The following is a 23,476-nucleotide window of genomic DNA, read 5'->3' on the forward strand; positions in this document are numbered from 1 at the left end:
GTAAGTCATCTTTCCATTTAGCTTGGATTTCCTCATCTCAGTTACCTTTCAGATATCAATATATATCTATATATCTATATATATCTATATCTATATATATATATACACACATATATATACACACACATATACATATATACACACACATATATACATATATATATACACACACACATATATACATATATATATATATATATATATATATATATATATATATATATATATATATATAAGATTAGCTCTTACTACTATGTTATCTGGTAGGCACTGGGACATAGATCTCACAGTGAAGATACTAACAGCTGATAATGTTTACAGATGGCATAAATACTATATGATTTTTTTGCGCCAGTCAGGGTTAAATATTTTGTCCAAAGTTGCAGAACTAGTAAGTGTCTGAGGCTGAATTTGGACTCAAGTCCTCCTGACTCCAGAGCCAGCGTTCTATCCACTGTCCCCATTATACGATTCTTAACAGTCTCTACCCATCATGATGTCACTCTGCTGATGTGCCTAAAAAAATCAGAAGAAGGCTTCAGAGGTCTGAGAGTCATTTTTAAAAGTATCTTGGTTATTATGGGTTGCCATGGCAAATTATCCTCTAATGCTCAATCCACTAGTAACAGAGTCTTTCCATATTTAGTTGAGCTGGTCATTGGACAGCAAACAGTCAGTCCCAGGACCATACTCAGGAATAACTATTAATCAACCCATCAATTATATCAATAAGCATGTGTACCAGACATTTTGCTAAGCACTGGAAATATAAGAGCAATAACATCAAAACACTCTCTGCCTTTAAGAAGGTTATAGCCTAATGGGAGCCTATAATTTGCTGGCCAAGTGACTTTCTTGTTTCTTTCTTTTTTTTTTTTTTTTTTTTTTTTTTTTTACAGAAATGATCTTTGTGGAAAAGTAACTGAATAAATACTATTTAACATCCCTGTCATCATTTCATCCTCTTAAGTGCATATAAAGGTTATGGCAGCATGATAAAGTACCAAGATCACAGTTCTCTTAATTCTGCCATTTATTATAAAACAAGTTCTTGGGGTTTTTGTTTTGTTTTGTTTTTAGCCTCAGTTTACTTATTTGCTATCTGCTATCACAAAGCTTTTGTAAAGAAAAAAATAGGGATCAAATCCACTTGTTCAAGAAACACTTATCAAATATTTACTATGGAAACATACAAACTGAAAAAAAAAAGAACAAAGTTCCCACCCTCGAGGCATTCATAATCTATTGAAAAAACACAAATACCCCCCCAAAAAATTTAGTAGGTAAAATGTGATGGAACCAAAGGAGAGATCCAGACAAATTGATGTAGGAAAAATTAAAAAACAAAACCAAAAACTAGCAGGCACTAACTACCACAGTGGAGGAGCCTGCTGAAACCATCAGTTACACGGGATTTCTGAGACCCTGCAGGATAAAGCAAACTAACCCATTAACCAGTGAGAAATTGATGGTTAATCAATAAGTCAAATATATTTCAACCATGTTTAACATATGTTGGACTACTTGCCATCTAGGGGAGGAGGTGAGGGGAAAGGGAAGAAAATTGGAACACAATGTTTTGCAAGAATTAATGTTGAAGAATTATCCATGCATATGTTTTGAAAATAAAACACTTTAATTAAAAAAATACTAGAATCCAATCCCCCACCCAAATAAGTAAGTAAATAAATAAATAAGCCAATATTCCTGGGCAGACAGGGATGATCCCAAAACCCAAGGGAGGCATATGGCAGAATACCACACTGGAGGAGAAAATTGTCCCAGAGAATTTTAGATTAGATTATTTGAAGAAAGAAAAAAAAAAAGAAGCCACTTAGAATTTTCTAAAAGCTTTACTATTCCCACATCTGAAATGATTGTCAAAACAGTGAACCTTTTCATCATTTCCCACACAAAGTACTGTTTTAGCAGCTGCTTTAGTTGGCTATTTCTAGCATTAAACAATCTTTGATCGTCTGTAATAACGAAATCAAATTGAGGTCCTAAATATAGCTCTTCTAGGTGTCTACTTATCCATTTGTTTCTACAGCATTGTTCATCACAAGTACATATTCACAGTTTTCAGTGTAACAAAGGCACAATAAAATTCCCCACTTCAACTGGCGTGTCACTAGAGGCAACTGATTCACTTTGGCATGGGTATACTTGAGTTTAGGTGGTGAGATAAATTGGCTGGAGTGAAAGTGAGCATGATAGATTGGGCAACCTCTCATTTCTTTAGATGGAAAGCCCACCGGAAGATTGTACCACCTTCATAACACATCTGGCACATGCGCCCATTTCTCTCTGACAAAGTCACCATGATGGCGAAGTCCCTCAATAACCTCCTGCCTGGTTTATCACAACAGCCTTCTATTTGATTTCTTTCCCCACATCAGTCCATTCTCCACTTAGCTGCCAAAGTAGTTTATGTCACTTATTTACTCAATAAACTGCAATGGCTCCCAATTACCTCCAGGAACAAATATAAAAAGGACTTGTAAGGTCCTTTTACCTGGCTTCTTCTTACCTTTATAATCTTATTATACTTTATTTCTCTTCACATACTCTATTCCACCCCTTCTTCCTCTTCTCTGCACACAACACTCTATCCCAGACTCTCAGCCTTTCACTGGCTGTTCCCCAGTGTTATCCCTTTTCACCTCCATCTGCCTTCTCTCACTCTTCAAAACTCAGCTCAAATCCTATCTTTTATAAGAGGCTTTTTCTGGATTCCCCCCCCCCATCCTTCCATTACTTATGACTCCATTTATAGAGTATCTTGTATCTGTACATAGTTACTTGCAGGCTATCTCACCTGTTAGAAGGTGAGCTCTTTAAGAACAGAGATTATTGTGTTTTTGCCTTTGTTTCTCACGTCAGTAATTATCAGCACAGTGCCTGGCACAATGCTAGTTGACTTACTGACTAATGGGCTAGGACAGAATTCTACACAGAAAAAAAAACAAAACCTGATATGAAAAATAGTAGAAGTAGCAAAGTTCAAGGTATATTTGGGGAATGCTGGGAATGCCATTTTCCTAAAAGTGCACAGTATTTCAAAGAGAATAATGGAAGATATAACTACAAATTGGATGGAGACCTGATTGTGAAAAATCTAGAAAGCAAAGAAGATCAGTCTTTGGTTAGACACTAGGGAATCCTGGAATATTTTTAGTATCTTGAAGACCTCTATCTGTGAATCTGTCTTTTATTTGGAATTAAGTCCATAACCCATAATGTTCCAAACACTTTGGTTACCATAAATTTCCCTGTTTTATGTCTAAATTGATACTGACAATCAGAAATTATTGTATCTATCAGCATCTTTATTTTCGATATTGTATGTTTTATATTTTGCACGATTTTAAATGCTAAACTCTACTTCTTCTCTCACTTCAAATACTATTCTTCTCCAGGAGGAGATGGTTCCTTCCCTGAGAAAAGTCCTAACTTGGATCTGGTGCAATATGATGTTCTAGGTCATGGAGAAGTCAATTATTATAAGGAGCTGTTTCTTGCATTTCCAATAGCCTCTTTTTCCAAGTTAATTTTAATAATTTACCCCTAGATGCACTGCCATTAATTAAAATCATTTAAACTCTATTAAACTATCTTCTCTTGTGAGTGATTTTATCATTAGAGTCCATCCAGTCATTCTCTACTAGGAATTTTAGGAAAGTCTATACCATTGAAAAATTTACAAAAAAAAAAAATAAGGATTTATTTTTCTTTTTATATCTCTTAGTTACAACATCATATTTTCCTATGCTTCAAATATCATCTTGTAAAATATTCTTTAGGATGTAAGGAGGATTCCCTTGCCTTAAAAGTCCTCTGTGTGTCCCTATTTGCATGGCTAAGTACCAATACTCTAGGCATGTTTATATTTGGATTACTCAAGAGCCTTCATGCTTAACCATGTGTAACAGTAATTTAACAGATATTTATATTTAATATTCAGATAATTAACATTAATCATAGAAGATTATCTAAAACACAGTGGAAAATTATTTTTTTAATTTAAAAAATTTTGACATTAGGGTATTCAATAAGTCTTAAGTGGATAATCTTCACAATGTGTCTCTGGCAACACAAAGAAAACCCCCAAATGTTCTGAATAATGTCAACCTATATGTGGGTAGATGTTTTAGAATGGATCAATGGCATCAGGGACTGAAATCTAGAGTTATGAGTTAAGACTTGAACTATGTGGAGTTGAAGCAACGACTTAAAATAATTTAGTTGGATCATCAAAAGGCCAACAGGAATTGCCAAGAAATAAGAGACTAAACTGAAAAGTTTTATTTCCTCATTTGTTTCCTCATTTATAAAATGAACTGGAGAAGGGAATGGCCAACTACTACAGTATTTTTTGCCAAGAAAAAATGACCCAATGGGGTCATGAAGAATTGGAAATGACTGAAAAATGACAACTCAGCAGTGTAGTGTAGTGTATGTGGATAGAAAGTAGACCTTGCCTTTGACACAACTAGTCCTGTGACCCCAATGCCTCTAAGTCCTGGAATAGGGGCTGATCTGCATTAGGAAAAAGGACTTTCCTCATTAGCAATGTTTTATGTCAATGAAATCACAGACTTGGTCCAAAAACCCAAACAAAACAAAACAAAAAAGCCCCTAAAGTTCCTTAAGAAGGAAGAAAGGTTATTTTCCAGGAGGAAATAAATAATGTAAAAGTTTATCTTTACCGGGATTTCCTGATACAAACCTTATCTTGGGACCTTCTCATATCTGTGCAGTGAAAAAAAACACAGAGAAATTTCCCCAGGAGAGTGAGTCTGCAGGGAGAAGCTATGGCTTTCCCCTTTTGTAGCATATGTTTTTGGGGAAGAGAGTGCAGATTTGTTTACAACTAAGACAACAGCAGAAAAGACAATTTACAAAGCATTTTTGAAGGCTCATCTAAGTCATACATACATTTAGTTCATTAATAATTGCTGCTCGGATCTTACAAGAAATCCCTGGTCTATTCCATGAGCCACCCCATTTACATTGCAAGCTGAGTATGTAGCCTGAAGCCTGAATAAAGCAAGAGCTTCCCACCTTTCCTCTCAGCCACACTGGCAGGGAGACACATTAATATAATATTGGTCTGAATGCAGGAGATGTTCAAAATAAGCCACTTTACTAAAAGCAAATTCTGGGTAGGCAAAGAAGTGAAATAAACTGGGAAGAATAGAGAATTGATGAAAAAAGGATAAAGTTTTTAAGAAACAAAGAGAGAAATTAATTATATAAGTGGTCAAAAAATATTAGCAAATACTTCTGAAAAGAACTACAAACTATTAATAACCATTTGAAAAGAATGCTCCAAAAAAGGAAAAGAATGCTCCAAATTACTATTAATAAGAGAAATGCAATCCAACCACCCGGGAAGTTTTAGGCAAATTGGCAAAGATGGCAAAAGTTGGGGATTCTGCAGTCATTGATGAAGGAGTTGTGTTTTATTCACTAGCAAACCAATGAGGAAACTCTGAAATCTGAACAATCATTTGAGAAACCAAATTGCAATCATATAAAATGACTAAACTACCATATTCTTTGACCAGAAATTCCATTCCTAGACTTATTTCCTGAAGTCACTAAAAGAAAGTCAACATATAAACCAAACTATTTATAATAGCACTTTTATTATAGTAAAGAGCTGGAATCCCAAATACCTGCTTATGCTCTGGGGGGTGGTTAAGCAAATTGTGGTATACAGATATAATGGAATAACACTCTGCCTTAAGAAATGAAATATGTGATGCATATAGAGCATATGTAAAGATCTATATGAATTGATGCAAAATGAAGCAAGTAAGACCAGGAAAACATCAGGAAAAGAGGGGCAGTGGATCTGTTTCACAGCGTCTTGAGACTTCCTCACTTTTCTTGATAACAGATTCAATGTGAATATATTGAATGAACTGAATATGAATATAACAGATAACAGATCAAGATAATGAATTTCCCACATGCAACTCATCACAAGTGAGCCAATGTTATAATTAGGGGAATATTTGAAAATAAGCCATTCTGGAATGTCAGCATATTGTTATTTGTACATTCTGGAAATCCTTCAGTATTTCTTTGGCTGTCATAAATCTGGTGTTGATTGTAAATACCTGAATATGAATTCATTTTCTTCAAGATCTCTTGAAAGGATGGCAAATGGAGTTCTTTCAGATATCTGAAGCTACTTTGAAGACAGGGATTTTTCAGGTCTTCTTAGCCAAAATTTCCAAGGACTAGTCTATGACCACAGGGAGAATATGCCTGAAGGTCAGATATATGTGATATGAAATATTTTTTAAAGATGACAATCAGCCCATTAGGGAAAAAAGATGTGAGGGGTAAGAATTTAATTCAGTAAATTATATTTTGTGCAGCATCCTGGTTAGGTTCCCCTCAGATATTTAGCCCAAATTCTTTTTAATAGTTAATGTTTTCATTTAATCTCACGAGACTTATGAAATAGTCAGCGATATTTAATATGATTCCCATTTGAGAAAGAAAAACTTGGACACTGTGAGGTGCTCAAATTATTAGAGTGAGATGCTTAAGTTATTTATTAAGTACCAACTATGTGCAAGGCACTCTGTAAAACAACCAGATCCAAGGACCAGAAATAGTTCCTGCCTTGCAAGACCTTATATTCTATTAGATAGACTGTGCTATTCTTAATGGAACCTTAGAAAGAAGTGTGTAAAAGAAAATATTTCTTCTAATCATAAACATCTGTCTATTTGTGATCTAGAGGGAAGGGACAGACCAATTTCTTCACTTATTTATTGTCAACTTTTAAAAAAAGACACAATGTAACTTTCCCAAAAGGGAAAGTATTACAATTAGAGGACTCTTTTAAAAAATAGTATTTTATTCCCCCCCCCAATTATACATAAAGACAATTTTATCATTCATTCCAAAAATTTTTGAGTTCCAAATTTTCTCCCTTCTCCCCTTTCCTCTTCCTAACATGGTAAGCAAATTCATATATGTTATGTACCTGCAATCATGTAAAACATTTCCATATGAAAGAAACAAACTAAATGAAAAAACAACAACAACAACAATAACAAATAGAGAACCCTCTAAGAATACTTAGAGCAACTTTCTACTAACCAAAAAAAAAAAAAAAAAAAGATGCTGAAAGATTTTTTTGCTCTATAAATAAAAGACTTCCTTGAGATCATTAAAGAAAAGGAGAAGATAAATTAAAGTTGGTGGTATGGAAAAGAATCAGAGGTATGCTGGGAAATTATTAATAACCTGAGTACCTAGGGGGGAAAAATCCAACCTGATTTCACAGACTTCAGTGCATAAACCCATTTAAATTAATCTGTGTTATTAACAACACTTTCTTAAGTCTAGATTATCAACAAAATAATAAATCAAGCCCTGATCTGTAGCAAGTTTGATTTCTCAGGTCTAAATGTCCACACTGTACATTTAACAAATTTCACAATTACCTTGCTAGTTAGAACTGGCTCCAGCAAACTCCTAAACAGAATCCTGAACTTGATTCTGGTTCTCCTCACCATTTAAAAAAAATCAGTGTAGATAAAGACATAGATGGAATGCTCATCAAATATAGAGCTCAGAACTCTCACCAAACTGGGAAAAATTTAACTCCCTGGGAGGAAGAATTAATATTAATATTAACAAAGCCAAAACCAAATTTCTGTCTGAGCAAACAAAGGCAAGTCAGTTTCCCTTTCTGGGAAACTATAAAGTGAAAAGGTTGAATTAGCTAGTCTCTTAAGGCCTGTAAAAGCTTTAAATCCTAGGATGTAACAGAATTGGGGTGAACAGATTAAAAGTTGTAGGAAAAGCCCTGGGTGGTTTAAATACCCACAAGGCAACAATGCCTGTAGCAGCCCCCAAAAGGTTAACGTAATCTTAGGCTATATTAATCAAAGTAAAAGCATCTAGGTTAAAAGATGGCATGATTTCTCCATGTGGTCAGACCATAATTTTATTTGGTTTTTAGATGCTACATTTTAAGAATTATTGATTGTATGACATTGGGCAAATGCCCTGATCTCTCACTCAGGACCCAGGAAATCATCTAAGTTAAATGATGTCTCATTCTGGATCTTTCCTTCACCCCTTTCTTGCCAAGGGGTAGAAAACCTATTTTCAGGCTCCTGAAGTCATGATTGGTCACTGTTTGGATCAAGTATATATTGAAATATATTAAAGGTGATTGCTAAGTTCATCATCATCATAAAAAAAAAAAATTAAAAGAAAAAAGCCCTAAATTGCAGAAGGAATGTCAAACTGAAATGACAGAGGAAGTACCTGACTAGGGACCAATGAAATCACAAATCCCATTATACAAACATACACATTCTGAAAGGTAGCCAAGATGACAAAGGGCCTGCCTGCCATGTAGCTTCTGAGCCCATATCTGGAACAGAGAAGTTAAAGGGAAAATAATACCTGGTATGTGAAAGGAGGAATGGCCCAGAGGACCAAATTACTATGGGAGTTTAAAAAAAAAAACCAGAATTCTTCTTTAAAGAAAAAGAAAATCCAACAATGGAACAATGGCTGGAAAATTAGAAGGTTCCCCTTGCAAATGAACCTTGGTCATCATCTGTAAGGGACATTTTTGAAGGGTAATAAGATGTACATTTTCCTAAGGTAGGGACTGTTTCATTTTTGTCTTTGTTTCTCATGTCTGGCACTTAATTAATGTTGAATTGAATTAAATTATATGGAAAGTGAAGAGAGTGGCAGCACTAAGATATGGGAATAAAGATGCCAGAGTATAGAACTCTTCCAACATTCCCTTCCAAATTTTAAAATGTCTCAAATCAAATTTTATACTGGCAGAGCAAAAAGGAGCCAGAGGGGACATTTTTTTCCAGTCTGAAACAACTTAGGAGGGCTAAAGGAGTAGTCTGTGATATTGGGCCCAGAGAGGCCCACAGCAGGCCAGGAACATCACTGGTGGACCTTGGAAGAGGCTGTGACTTAAGCAGCCTCAGGATTCAGGAGTTCTCAGCCCAGACCCAGTAAGGCAGTCTGACTATTGGTGAGCAGAGATTATAGGGATCTTTGCAGCTGAAGCTAAAAGAGCAACTCTGCTGCCCATACACAATTTTGGGTTGTGATCCTAAGAAAAGTGCTTGTGATCAGTCATAATAAAAAGGGGCCCTAATCATAGTTGCAAGGCCAAGAGGAATATTAGGACTTGCAAATATAGGAGATTAAGGGCCTTTCCTGGGCAAAGTCCAGAGCAGGAGACAAAAAGCAAGAGAGCAGTCACCACATTTCTCCCAGGATAACCACCTTAGAAACACCAAAAATGTGCAGACCCCCAGAACTGGCTCTGACAGCAACAACACAGAAAAGACTAAAACATGGGACGGTGCCTTCACACCCCTAGGTGAGAAAGCCCAACTTTAACATCAAGAAATATTTTCGGGATATGAGCAAGCAATAACAAAAAAACCCCAACTTAACCATAACATTTTACTATGGTGGAAGGAAAACCAAGACAAACTTAGAAGAAGATAATGCTATGGAAAGAGCTACAAATAAAGCTTCAAAGACAAATGCCAACTGGATCCAAAGCCAGCAAGAATTCCTGGGAAAGTTAAAGAAAGAGATAATCATGGAAGAAGAAAAATTGGGAAAATAAATGAAGGTGATGCAAGAAAATTATGAAAAGAGAATTAACAACCTGGTAAAAGAAACAAAATATACTGAAGAAAATAACATCATAAAAAAAGCAGAACTGGCCTAATTTTACAAAGAGGCACAAAAATTCACTAAATAACTCCTAAAAAACCAGCATAAACCAAATGGGGAGAAAAGATACATAAAAGCTCATTGAAGAAAACCAACTTCTTAAAAATTATATTTGAGAAAAAGAAAGCTAATGACTTGAAACTTAAAGAAACAAATAAACTAAAAATGAATGGAAAAAAAAAAAAGAAAACATGAAATACTTCACAGGAAAAACAAGTGACCTGGAAAATAGATTCAGGAGAGATTATTTAAGAAATTATTGGACTTCCTGAAAGCCATGTTCCAAAAAAAAGAACCAAATCATAAAATTTCAAGAAATTATAAAGGGAAACTGCCCTGATATCTTCATTTGAAGATAAAACAGAAATTGAAAGAATCTACTGATCACCTCCTGAAAGACATATTAAAATAAAAATCATTCAGAATATTGTAGTCAAATTTCAGTTCAAGGAGAAAATACTGCAAGCAGTCAGAAAGAAAGAATTCAAATAGCATCAAGTCACAGTCAGAATAATACAAAATTTAGCAACTTCTACATTAAAGGATAAGAGGAATTGGAATATAATATTTCAGAAGACAAAGGAGCTATATAACCTACCCAGCAAAACTGAATATGGTTTTTAAGGGGGTGAAATAGATATTTTTTAAAATGGAGAACTTCCAATTATTCCTGATGAAAAGGCCAGAGCTGAAAAGAAAATTTGATATTCGGACAGAAGACTTGAAAGAAACACAAAAAGGTATATATGAAAGAATAACCATAAAGGATTCAATAAAGTTAAATTGTTTACATTTCGCATAAGATATAAAGAGAAATTCCATTCAAAATAACTGTCTATAGTATAAAATATTTGGGAATATATCTACCAAAGGAAAGTCAGGAATTATATGAGCAAAATTACAAAACACTTGCCACAAAAACAAAGCCAGATTTAAATAATTGGAAAGACATTTAGTGCTCTTGGATAGGTTGAGCGAATATAATTAAGATGACAATATTCCCTAAACTAATCTATTTTTTTAGTGCTATATCAATCAGACTCCCAAGAAATTATTTTAATGACCTAGAAAAAATAACAACAGAATTCATATGGAACAACAAAAGGTCAAGAATTTCCAGGGAAGTAATGAAAAAAAAATTAAATGAAGATGGTCTAGCTGTATCTGATCTAGAACTGTATTATAAAGCAACAGTCAACAAAACCATTTGGTATTGGCTAAGAAATAGACTAGTTGATCAGTGGCATAGGTTAGGTTCACAGGGCAAGATAGTGAATAAAAATAGCAATCTAGTGTTTGACAAACCCAAAGATCCCAACTTTTGGGATAAGAATTAATTATTTGACAAAAACTGCTGGGAAAACTGGAAATTAGTATGGCAGAAACTAGGCATGGACCCACATTTAACACCACATACTAAGATAAGATCAAAATGGGTCCAAGATTTAGGCATAAAGAACGAAATCATAAATAAATTGGAGGAACATGGGATGGTTTACCTCTCAAACTTGTGGAGGAGGAAGGAGTTTGTGTCCAAGGGAGAACTAGAGACCATGATTGATCACAAAATAGAAAACTTTGATTACACCAAATTAAAAAGTTTCTGCACAAACAAAACTAATGCAAACAAGATTAGAAGGAAAGTAACAAATTGGGAAAACATTTTTACAGGTAAAGGTTCTGATAAAGGCCTCATTTCCAAAATATATAGAGAATTGACTTTGATTTATAAGAAATCAAGCCATTCTCCAATTGATAAATGGTCAAAGGATATAAACAGACAATTTTCAGATGAAATTAAAACTATTTCCACTCATATGAAAGTGTTCTAAATCACTATTGATCAAAGAAATGCAAATTAAGACAACTCTGAGATACCACTACACACCTGTCAGATTGGCTAAGATGACAGGAACAAATAACGATGAATGTTGGAGGGGCTGTGGGAAAACTGGGACACTGATGCATTGTTGGTGGAGTTGTGAAAGAATCCAACCATTCTGGAGAGCAATCTGGAATTATGCCCAAAAAGTTATCAAAATGTGCATACCCTTTGACCCAGCAGTGCTACTACTGGACTTCTATCCCAAGGAAATACTAAAGAAGGGAAAGGGACCTGTATGTGCCAAAATGTTTGTGGAAGCCCTTTTCATAGTGGCTAGAAACTGGAAAATGAATAGATGTCCATCAATTGGAGAATGGTTGGGTAAATTATGGTATATGAATGTTATAGAATATTATTGTTCTGTAAGAAATGACCAACAGGAGAAATACAGAGAGGCTTGGAGAGACTTACATCAACTGATGCTGAGTGAAACGAGCAGAGCTAGGAGATCATTATACACTTCAACAATGACACTGTATGAGGATGTATTCTGATGGAAGTGGATATCTTCAACATAGAGAAGAGCTAATCCAATTCCAATTGATCAATGATGGACAGAATCAGCTACACCCAGAAAAGGAACACTGGGAAATGAGTGTAAACTGTGAGCATTGTTTTTTGTTTTGTTTTGTTTTGTTTCTCTTCCCAGATTATTTTTACCTTGCAAATAAAATCCTTCCTTTGCAACAGCAACAACAACAAAATTCAGTTCTGCACATATATATTGTACCTAGGATATACTATAAGATATTTAATATGTATGGGAATGCCTGCCATCTAGGGGAGGGGGTGGAGGGAAGGAGGGGAAAAACTCGGAACAGAAGGGATAATGTTGTAAAAAATATTTTTACCTATGCATATGTACTGCCAAAGAAAATGTTATAATTATAAAAATTAATAAAAAAGAATATTAAAAATTGTTTACATTTCAACATGAGAAGATGCAACTCCTAATTATATCATTATTAGGACAATTAATCTACATAGACAGAGGGCAAAGGTGCATCGATTATATTGGGATGATTTCCAAAACAAATGTAGGGGTGAGAAAGAGGAATACACTGGAAGAAGGGGAAAGGGAAAGCTAGAACGGGGAAAATTTTCTCTCATAGAAAAGTTATGTAAAGAAGAACTTTTATAGCAAAGGGAAAAATCTAGAGGTGGGGACAATGCCTGAACTTCACTCTCCCGGAATTACCAAAGAAAGAGATATATACATGCTCAGTTGGATATAGAACTCTATCTTATCTAATACAGAAATAGGAGGGGAAGGAAATAATAGGGAAGAGGAGAAATAAAAGGTAAGGTGGATTAAGAGAGATAGTAATGAAGAAAACAAAATGGTCTTTAGAGGAGAGGATAAAAAGAGAGAGGACAAATAGAGGAAAATAGGATGGAAGGAAATTCACTGTCATCACTACCATGAATATGAATGAGATGCGCTCATCCATAAAACAGAAGCAGAATGAATTAGAATCCAGATTCCAACAATATGTTGTGTATAACAGACATACTTAAAACAGAAAGACACACAGTTAAAGGGTTGGAACAGAATCTATTATGCCTCAAATGAAGTAAAAAATGTAGGAGTAATAATCACGATCTCAGACAAAGCAAAAGCAAAAATAGACCTAGTTAAAAGAGACAATAGGGAATCTACATTGTGTACCATGTTGAAGTAAGTAATATCAAACATTTTATAGCAAGTTTCTCTGATTAAGGCTTCATTTCTCAAATATATAGGCAATTGAGTCAAATTTATAAAAATAAGGGCTATCCCCCAAGTGACAAAGGGTCAAAAGTTATGAACAGGAAGTTGGAAATCAAAGGAAAAAAATCTATATGTTAAAAATTAAAAAGAAAATTAGCAGCTATTTTATGTGTAACAAGAATTGGAAATTGAAGGAGTGTTCTTCAATGGCTAAATAAGTTTCCACATATGATTGTGATGGAGTACTATTATGTTAAGTGAAATGATGAGGGAGCGGTTTCAGGAAAATATGGCAAGATCTATATGAATTGATGCAAAATGAAGTGAGAAAAACCATAAAATCATTATATACAGTAACAGCTACGCTCTAATAATGATCAAAAGATCAATACAACGATCCAAGACAATTGCAAAGTATTCCTGATAAAATTTTTTCCAGAGAGAGAGCTGATGAATTGAATGCAAAATTGAAGTATAATTTTCTTATTTTCTTGCAAAAATGGCTAATATGCAAATGTTTTGCATGCTTTCACATTGTAATTCACATATTGTTTGCCTTATTAGTGGGTGAGGAAGGGAAAGAAAGAAGGAAAACAAGCTAAAATTTATAAAGGAAAAAAAGTTTAAATAAATAATAAATTAAAACTAAAACAAGTGGTGAAAAATAACTAAATCAGATAAGATTATTGGACTCTATGGGGCCTTTTAGCTCTGATTATCCAAGTGTAGCAAAAGGTATAAAGGAAGACACTAAGTGAATTTCTACCACATTATTTCCTTTTTTTTAATAATAGCTTTTTATTTTCAAAATATATGCAAAGATAGTTTTCAACATTCATCCTTGAAAAACCACATTATTTTCAAATATTTTCTTTCAAATTCCAAATGTTTCTTTAAAAGTACAGAATATTCAGCTTGTCTGAAAGGATAAGTTCCATTTTATTTCATTCAACCATTGCTGAATGGATAGCAGGCCAGATCCAATACTATCAATATGATCTCAAGAAAGTACTGCCTGTGGATTCATCTTCATTTGTAAATGTAGATTTGTAAAATGGAGATGAAAGCACATACCTTAAAACACAGAGTTTTATTGTGAGGGTCAAATGAAATAATTACAAGTCTTAAAAGTATTATAGAAATACTAGCTATTAAGTATTTAAGGCTCTGCTTTAATGTGTATTCAAAACCATAAATGGGAACTGAGCAAGGCCCATCCTTGCTAAAAACAAACACATACTTTTATCTATCTTAGGAAAATGTTTTGTGAAATAGGAGGGGAAAAGTGACACTATCATCACAGAAACTTTTTACAAAGGAAAAAAAAATGGCATCTTATTCACTGGGAATAAGTAGTTAGATAATTTTATTTATCCTTTCCAATTCTAAAGCCAATGATTATAGATATTTGCCCTGATTCTATATTGCTTCATCTCTTAGAGATAGCTGTAGGAAGTCATCATCAAGTAGTGATCTCTTCCTACAGAATTAGATAGATTTGGGGGTTTTATGGGAATGTGAGCTCAGCTCAGCATGAATGGAAAGGCTATTGAACTCTGCAGATATAGTGACAGAAACAATGTCCAAAACAAGGGACATATTTGATCCACTGTATTCTATACTGATTCAATCTATTTAAGAGTAAAGTCAATTCTGTTCTAACACTTGTTCTCTGAACCTGATTAGTTACCAAATGATTTGAACATAATGCAAATTTTGCATTTGCTTTTCCTTGTCAAGAAACCATAAAAGAATACAGAAAATGGTATCACTTTACAATTACTCACTAGCTGCATGGCTTCAGACACCCATTTGCTTGATCAGACATTAGGTCTTTGTCAAGCTCAAGTATCGTGATATTTATGATATCTCTTCTAGTGCAATAGTAGCTATGGGCTGTTCATTCCTTCCTTTTTCCCTCACCTTTGACCTGAGGTCTAGTTCCCTGCTGCTGTCCCTCAAGAGAGGTTCTGCCTTCTTGCTCAAACTCAATTTGACTTCCAAATCAAATTATCCAATAGAATGTCCAAGGTTTTGATTACTATATAATTATTTACCGTACTATTTATTATTTCTTAACTATTTAACATATCTAAATTGTGCTATCATTTTTATTAATTTGTTTTAACTGTCACAGATGAAGTTTTTTAGTGTTGTCTCCCTATTTCCATTTCCCTTATAAGCCCTATTTTTTTTTTTTTTGTTTTATTTTGTTTTTAATTTTTAGGAATGCATGTTCAGGATGCCATATTTTAAAAGAACTGCTGCCCATCAATAGTGCATTAAAAGGAAGGGGCCTGACATGGTAAGGGGAATAGATTAATCACAACATTTCATATCTTTATTGCCCCCTTAGTCACAACTCAAAGGTGAGTAGCACAATTCTGCTCCCATTTTATAGATGAGTAGAACTGATTCCATTTAAGCAACCATCACATGACAAAAACATTTCAAATCTGGGGAAAAAAAATACAAGTCTTCTGACTTGGCTCACAGCAATTAAAAAAAATTTTCCACATTAGTCATGCTGTAAAAGAAGAATCAATAAAAGAGGGAAACCACAAAAATGATAAAACAACAAAAAAAGTAAAAAAACAATATTATGTTTCAATCTGGATTCAGACTCCATAGTTCTTTCTCTAGATGTGGACAGCATTTTCCATCATATGTCTTTCAGAATTGTCTTAGATCATTGTATTGCTGAGAAAAGCAAAATCAAAGTTGATCTTTGCATACTGCTATGTTAGTATGTACAATGTTCTTCTGGTTTTGCTCACTTCATTCAGCATCAGTTCATAAGTCCTTCTGGATTTTTCTGAAATCTGCCTGCTCATCTTTTCTTAAAGAAAAATAGTATTCCATTACATTCATATACTACTACTCCCCAATTGATGAGCATCTCTTCAATTTCCAATTCCAAAGAGAGCTGCTAAAAATATTTTTTGTATATGTGGGTCTTTTTCCATTTTTTATGATCTCTCTGGAATACAGACCTAGTAGAAGTATCCCTGGGTCAAAGAGTTCATAGTTTTACAGCCCTTTGGGCATAGTTTCAAATTACTGTACCACAAGTTATCTGAGAAGGCAGGTAGCTGCCACAGTGGATAGAGTACAAGGTCTGGAATTAGGAAAACTCATCTTTATGAATCTAGCTCTAGATACTTACTAGTTGTGTAACCCTGAATAAGTTACTTAACCCTGCTTGCTATTTTTATCTGTAAAATGAATTTGAGAAGGAAATGGCAAACCACTCCAGTATTTTTACCAAGAAAACTCCAAATGGAGCCAGAAAGAGTCAGATTCAAATGAAACAACTGAACTGAACAATCTGAGGAAATGTTAATGATGCTCTGGGAGTATTTAGCATGAAGAAGAAAAGGTTTGGGGAAAACATGCTCATCATCTTCAATTACTTGTAGGGTTTTCCAATTTTATTTTGCATTTTTATTGATTAAGAGAGCTTAGCAACAAAAGGATTAGACTATTGGCTTTTAGACTAGCAAGAGGAAGACCAATGGGTACAAGTTACAATAATAGTTACGTTAGCTGAGGTTAGCAATTAGAGCTGGTTAAAAATAAAATGGCTGTCCCTTAAAATCCCTTTTTATTGTAGATATTGGAATAGAGGGTAGATCAACTTCTTGTTAGGGATGGTGTTGGAACATATATGGTGGACTTCATGTTTCAGCAAGATGAGAAAGAACCCATAAATTGTCTTTATAGTCTCTGGCATTTTAGGATTCCAGAAGTCTATGATTACATACAAACAGTTTTAATTATTACATGTAAAACAATTATTTCAGCTCACAGATTATTGCAAACTTGATGCTTGGTTAGCAACCTTTTTAAAAAAATGTTAACTTCTTTTAGAACACATGTTTAAACATTCTTGCCAAAGGTCCAGAAAGCAATATAATCCCCTTATAATTATAATCTTTTTCCACACTCAATGTTCCAAAAAAAAGCTATAATTGGAGAAGAAGAAAGATTGCAATCCACATGTATCTATTTTTAAAAGTGCATCTTTAGATGAAATATAGGGAGTCACTCTGATTAGTGGCTGGCATCCAAAACCAAAAATAAAAGAATAAGATTCTACATGTTTAATGTTAATCTGGAATTCAGAGCTATAAACAGAAATAAGCAGAGTGCAAGGATTACAAAGGTCACTGGGTACACCCTTTTCAAAAATTCTTTCTGTTCTACAAATTAAGATACCCAGTCTGACATTGGTCAGGAATGTTGGCTGCTATCCAATCCAAAGAATTCAATGCTGTTATGAGGAGAAACAGAATTACCTCTCACAAATTCGGGTAATCTCTGAATTATGTGGGGAATTATTTACACTTCATGGTTCAAACTTGGCTGCTCCACAGAGCTAAATTGAAGCTTTTAATAAGTTGGAAACTTTCCCTCTTTTTGATGCAATCATGGCAATACAGTAATACACACATATAATCCTTTAGGCTTTAGAAAGTGTATTCCTCACAAAATCCCCAGACACTCAGGTCATGGTAGTATCAATATTCTAATTTCACACACACTTCAACTCAACAAACAGTGATTAAGTATCTGCTTTGTGTGCTCAAGATACCCTCTGCTCTTAAAAAATATACATTCCACTGGAAAGCTAAGCTGAGAAAATGTAATCATTCCTTCTAGGTCATTCACAAAATGGTGATAATGATTGATAATTATGTAACATTACATAGATCTTTAATGTTTATACATATTATCTCATTTTATCTTCACAACAACCATGGGAGATAGATACTATGAAAAAGAAATAATAGAGCCAGAATTTGAATACCAGTTTTCTGATTCTAATTCTAATTTCTCTATACCATGCTGTTAATTTGTTTAGAATCCATTATATTAGTCCAGACATTAGTCCATTATAAACCTTCCCTCCCCCTAAGATTACCTCCCAGATCACACTCAGAGATAGGGTACCTGGGACAGCAACTACTCAGTCTCAAGACTCTAAAGTCTATTTACACTTAAAATTTTAGCTCATGAAACTTTCCTAGGATGAATATTTCCATCACAGACTGACCATAACTTCTTCGTAGTTTCATGATTTATGGTGGCTAAAAAAGTTAACTATTTGGTGGCCAACCTTCTGGGGAAGAGGTTCTCTAAACTAAGCTATAATGGTCACCAAACATATAGGGTCCAACTTGGTAGGGCCACACAGGGCTTGTCTTCAAGAATGCAAAGTCACTTCCACTAAGAGAAGGGGACCTTAGGGAGATGGAGATAATGATGGTGATGATTATGATACTTATGTAGCTCTCTAAGGTTTAAAAGTATCATTTTATTTTATCTTTGTAACAACACTGGACCATTGGTTCTAGGAAATGAAGAACTAGGTTTTTTCACCCCTATTTTCTACAACCTAAATCCCCAAATGCATCATAGTAATCAGTTCTTATTTTTAATGTGTTTTCTATAGTTCCTCTTTTTATTAAAATGTTCATCCCAACATTTGAATATCTCAGTACACAGAGAATTTTCAGAAAGGAGGACTGCTTATGAAACTGTGAACTTCTGTTACCCAGTTGGGAGTTTTTAAAAGTGCATATGAAATTTAACATCATAGAAACAAAACTACTTTTGTTATCTACAGGCCCTTCTGAACTTTCTCTTTTAGTTTTTTTGCTCACTTTTCTTTTCAATGTTTTAATACACTCCCTTCCCTCTTTTCTCTTTCCTTTGAATTCCTATTTGTCCTCATCAATTCTTTCCTTTCTTCCCCAACCTGATAATGGAACCTCCCAAAACAAATCAACCCACTGGCTCTATCTCATTTCTCAGAACTAGTTCATTTCATCTCCACCAAAAAGTAGAAGTCATACATACATTATCAATCTGATGAAGTCACAATTGACCACTCTATTGAATCAAAGTCTTTAAGTTGTTGTTGTTGTTGTTTTTTTTCTTACAAAGGAGTATTTACTTTGAAAATACAGCAATAACGGAGGAACAAACATCCCTGTCACTTCCAACATCCAAACAGCTTGTCCTTCCTTATACTCCTTTGGTTCCTGCAGAGCAAGGGCTTAGAGTGTTCCAAAATCTTTCAAAGTTGTTTTTTCTTATTATTGTACTATTTCTCACTCACTGGAACTGAAGAGAAATGAAAACTGGTCCTGGTCAAGGAATAAACAGTCACTTAGTCTAACTCTCCTTTTAATATCTTACCTCCAATGAATGCAATTCTCATGCTCATCAACTAATCCAGATGAAGGTACACACAAGGCTTGTCTCAAGTTGCAAATGCTCTTTCATCACTATCCTGAGACTAGAACTTTTTAGTGTATTATCTGAATGAGGAAGGCTTTTTGGAGATATTTTGGAGAGTTATTGTTATATAACTGGCATTCACATGAAGCTAAGGAATATCTGCTAACTGGAATGTAAATGCCTTCTTTGAGGATGGTTTCAGGAAAACCTGGAAAGATTATTTGGAATTAATATAAAATGAGTAGAACCGGAGAACAATTTATACAGTGACAGCAATATTATAAAGTTAAACTATAAAGTTATGAAATTAAACACTTAATACAAGGACCAACAATTTCAAAGGGCTTATGATGAAAAAAATTGCTATCTACCTTCAGGGAAAGAACTGAAAGACTCAGAATTCAGATTGAAAGCATTTCTTTCTCCTTTTCTTGCTTTCTTTGCTAGAATGGCTATGGCTATAGCAGAAATTTGTTTTGCATGACTACATTCCTACAATGATTGCATTTCTTATTTTCTCAATGTGTGTGGGAGGAGATGAGGGAAGGGAGAATCTGGAACCGAAATAAAATTGAATTTAAAAAATGATAAAATACAATAAAAGTCAAAATATAATAAAACATAAAGAAATGTTTCCTTTCTATTTCACTTATATTTGTTAAGTATCTAATATGTGAAAGGCACTTTGCTTAGGACTGGGGACAGAATACAGAAAGGAGTCCCAGCTCTCAACAAATTTACTTTTCCTAGGAGAATATACAAAGAAAAAGTAAATACAACATAATCTGAGGAGAGAGACAATGTTAGAATCAGGAAGATTTGCCTTAGGAAGTAAAGCTTTTTGGGAGCATGGATCATAAAGAGAAAAAAACCCAAAGAGCCAGAAATTAGAGGTGAGGCTATGTAATCCAACTTTTTATTTTACAGATGAGAAAACTGCTGCTCAGAGAAAATAAGTGACCTACTGAGAAAAAAATCACATAAGTAGAATGTGGCTACTCTCTGACTCCAATTCCAAAGATTTTTCCATTACAACACACAGCTCAAGATGAGCCTAACAATTTATAACAATGACATATATTCTGCATAGAATGTCTCTGATGCAATTTCTTCTCTTAAATAGCTACTAGATATTTTCAAAATCCAAAATTTGAAAAATATAGGGCACTCAATTCCAATAGACTTGGGATGGAAAGTGCCATCTAAATCTGGAGAGAGAACTATGGAGATCAAATTTGGATTGAAGCATAGTATTTTCACTTTGTTTTTGTGGTTTTTTTTTTTTCTCATGCTTTTTGGTCTAATTTTTCTTGTACAATTGACACATGAAATATGTTCTAAAGAACTGCACATATTTAACTTATATAAGATTGCTTGCAGTCTTGGGGAGCAAGAGAGATAAGGAAGGGAGAGAAATTTGAAACACAAAGTCTTACAAAAATGAATGTTGAAAACTATCTTTACATGTATCTGGAAAAATAAATACTATTAAAATTAAATATATACATATATACATACACACACACACATATATCCAGGCCACTATTTCCTGTTTTAGTTATTCAGAATCAGGTACTCATAAACATAAGATTTTTCTTATTCCCCTGGAGAAAATCTTCTTTGGAGATGGCAAGGAGGGACTACAGTTTGAAGTGAAAAGACAACCTGAAGTGAGAGTCAAACACTGCTCTGCCCAGATATCTCATTCAGCACCAACACTACCTAGCTATATAGACTTTGGCAATTTTCTTATCTGCAAAATTAATGGGTGGATCTCAAGGGCATATAAAGTTTCTTACATCATTAATTTACTTTTAAGTCCAAATTCTCACAGGCCATCTGGCAGGAACAATAGACACTTTGTTAGATGATTCTTTTTTTTTTTTTTTTTTTTTTTTTTTTTTTTTTTTTTTTTAACTAAAGCTTTTTATTTTCAAAATATATACATGGATAATTTTCAATATTCACCTTTACAAAATCTTTTGTTCTAATTTTTTCCCCTCTCTTTCCCCCTACCCCTCTCTAGATGGCAAGTGATCCAATATGTTAAACATGTGCAATTTTTCTATACATATTTCCATAAATATCATACTGCACAAAAAAATCAGATCAAAAAGGAAAAAAAAATGAGAAAGAAAACAAAACGCAAGCAAACAACACCAAAAAGATTGAAATTACTATGTTTTGGTAAACATTCAATTTCCATTTTCCTCTCTCTGGGTGCAGGTGGCTTTCTTCATCATAAGACTATTGGAATTGGCCTGAATCATTGTTAAATGACTCTTTACAATCACTCAAAACAGAATTCAGAAGAGAGCCTTCAGCTTTAAGCACAAGGAGCATTATATAGTATTCTTAAATGTGTTTATAGAAATCAGTTTCTCCTTGGTAAGACATAGGCTTTACTGGCAATTAAAAGTATGCTTTATCTAATAGCAAGCTTTTGAATTATTTTGAATTTGAAATTGATTTGCTAAAACAGATCGACTTGTTAAAATCAAAATCAATACAAATTATTTTTAAAAATGATAAAAATGGTGTACAATGAACTTGATCTATCTTAAAAAGCTACTGGTACTAAAAAATGGGCAATGGACAAGGAAAAATATCAAAAACACTAATTTCTTATCCAAGTTTAATGCCGATAAACAATCATCCCAACAGGACAAATGAACCCAAAGATACCAAAGCCAGCAAATATTTATTCTCTTTGACAAGTAGAAAGATACAGCATTTGATATAACAGCCAAATCTATAATATAAATCTATTTGCAAAATGCAAATTGTTAGAGAGGAGGATAGGTAATTAAGGTAATTAAGAAATAGAATAGTGAATAGTGCCAGGCTTGAAGTCGAAGAAAATCTGAGTTCAAATCTGACCTCAGACACTTCCTAGCTGTGTGACTCTGGACAAGTTAGCTGTTTGCCACAGTTTTTTAATTTGTGAAATGAGCTGGAGGAGGAAATGACCTCCTCCTAAAAGGGGTTGCAAAGAGTCAGACCCAACAAATAACTGAACATCAAGAATTTCATAAAACTAGTTGTTGCCATTGGAACCAATTGAACCAAATATTTACAGTTGAAACTAGGAGAAGGAAAAGAGATTAAAGATAGGAAAAGTTTTGTGAACACTTTAAAATTTTTTAAAAATTATGACATGTAGAGCCATCATGCAGATCTAAAATTACAGTCTCCACTGGCCCTGCAGTCAGGAGAACCTGAGTTCAAATGTAGCCTCAGATATTTATTAGCTGGGTGATCTTGGGAAAGTCACTTAACCCTGACTGCCTCCCTAAAATTAAAAAAATTGCATTCTCTGATGTGCTATATAAGGAAATATAAAGCAAAATGATATGGGAAGTGAACTGGATTAGATTAAGTATACACAGAAAAGGACTGTGCCAAAGGTGACATTTTTGAGGCTGAAGCTTTATAAATGAGTCTTAATGAAAATAAGAACAGAACAGGCAAGCTTTCCTACATGATATTTTAAGAAAAGTTTCTATATAAAATTATTCATGGAAACATTTTTTTTTTTTAATAGTAGCAGCAAGAACTGGAAACAAAGCAGGTGCTCATTGATTAAAGAAGGGCTAAATAAATTATGTTACATGAATATAGGGAAATATCACTGCATTATAAAGAAACAGTGAATACAAGGAGCCCAGAGAAGCCTGGAAGGACATAAAAATGATATAAAGTGAATTAAGTAGCACTAGAGAAATAACAACAACAACGAAAAATGTAAAGAGAAAGAATAAAAGTGAAACTAAACACTGAGTAAATATGATGACCAAGATTATCTCTGAAAAAAAAAAAAATCAGAAAATGTAATCTCTCCTCCTTTTTTGTATAGGTGAGGGGAAACTCAG

The 23,476-nt window shown here is 34.0% G+C and overlaps 1 protein-coding gene across 1 annotated transcript in view; it reads right to left on the reverse strand.

The window, feature by feature from the left end:
• The window catches only part of TBC1D9 (TBC1 domain family member 9), a 118,259-nt gene that overhangs the window by 79,655 nt on the left and 15,128 nt on the right, over positions 1–23,476 (reverse strand). The window lies entirely within an intron of this gene.

The sequence above is a fragment of the Sminthopsis crassicaudata genome, chromosome 6 (assembly GCF_048593235.1).
Source record: "Sminthopsis crassicaudata isolate SCR6 chromosome 6, ASM4859323v1, whole genome shotgun sequence".
NCBI lineage: Eukaryota > Metazoa > Chordata > Mammalia > Dasyuromorphia > Dasyuridae > Sminthopsis > Sminthopsis crassicaudata.